The following is a 1,369-nucleotide window of genomic DNA, read 5'->3' as shown; positions in this document are numbered from 1 at the left end:
GTTTCTTGTCATATGGATGAAAATGTATCTATTCAAACTTCCCCCGTTTCTCCTTAATCTCCTAAACCATAATCTTAAGCTTCTCACAACCGCATAAGATGAAAATGCATTCACAGCTACAAGCAACGCTCATCTCTATGGTAATTTCCTCCAAACTTCGACATTCTGAATAAACAAAGAACAGTCGTAGTTAACTGTGACTTATACTGTATGGCTGAGGTCCCTGGCTTTCAGCAGATCCGTTTCAACGACAATAGCCTGCTTACACTCGTCTCAAGTAACTTACCAGAAATGCACCTTTGACTACTACACATGTCTGGTTTCACATGAACAGCACATCATTCGGATCTCTACAAATTAAAAAAACAAACAAACTATTCCGGTTCTTTCATACGAGTCCTTTCAACAACTGCTATCTCTTTTCTGTGTAATTTTCCTAGTCGATTACGACGTTGCTTTCACCTAAGAACTCCAGATCAATCTTATATCATTGCAGTATTATTCTATGCACAAGGGACACGCACCTATACCATTGCTTACTTCAGAATGTCCATACAGATCTACCTCAGTGACAATAGATAACACCTCGCTTTTTCCCTGTAATCACTACTCGAGCTTAGTGGTATAGGAACTCTCAAAAAACAAAACACTAGATAATAAAAGGAACATCATTTCGTAACTTTAAAACATTTAGCGTAAACCTAAGACACAAGCAGGTGTGAACTATCTTTAGTCTATGTAATTGAAAAAATACCCCCATCATATAATGCGAACACTACGTAATCTAACAAAGCATACGATATATATTTCTCTCCTGATACCTAACGTGGAATGATAAATAATTTCATGAATTATGCACTAGTTAGTCTGCTTGTAAAGTCATTCTAAAAAAAGACGTTTTCATTTATGTTTTTCTGTTTGTCCATGCAGCACTATGAATGAAAAAAGTGAATCGAAGCAGTGGATTAGCTCAAGTCAACACTGGTACTTAGATGAAGCTATAATTGTGAATCAGTGCTTCTGAATAATATGACTGACCGTCAGCTGTTCCTGTGAGGTTTTCATTACTAAGAGTCAGCGGAAGAATTTGAAAATTGCTGTGTCTTACGCCCCGTATCATATTTGTAAGGAAATGTTCAATATAAAACCTAAGCTAATGTAATTGCAGCTTGAATCATCGTAAACAAATTAAGGCAAAACTTACAAGGTCAGCTACTAATGATAATAGCAAATGCACATATTAACAGTAAAAGAAAATTACTTTAAATCATTAGGAAATAAAATATATACACAAGATATGATGATTACACTTAGACATTCCATAAATTTCACATTGAAAACGAAGGTGGAAACCGCCATGGTGATACCG

At 35.7% G+C, this 1,369-nt stretch overlaps 1 protein-coding gene across 1 annotated transcript in view; it reads right to left on the bottom strand.

Annotated features, from left to right (window-relative positions):
- LOC119581742 (potassium channel subfamily T member 2-like) overlaps nucleotides 1-1,369 on the bottom strand; it is a gene marked incomplete at its 5' end in the record, with an annotated part of 131,052 nt that overhangs the window by 22,657 nt on the left and 107,026 nt on the right.

Source organism: Penaeus monodon, chromosome 15 (genome assembly GCF_015228065.2).
Source record: "Penaeus monodon isolate SGIC_2016 chromosome 15, NSTDA_Pmon_1, whole genome shotgun sequence".
Classification (NCBI taxonomy): domain Eukaryota; kingdom Metazoa; phylum Arthropoda; class Malacostraca; order Decapoda; family Penaeidae; genus Penaeus; species Penaeus monodon.
This window is presented reverse-complemented; position numbering and strand designations above follow the sequence as displayed.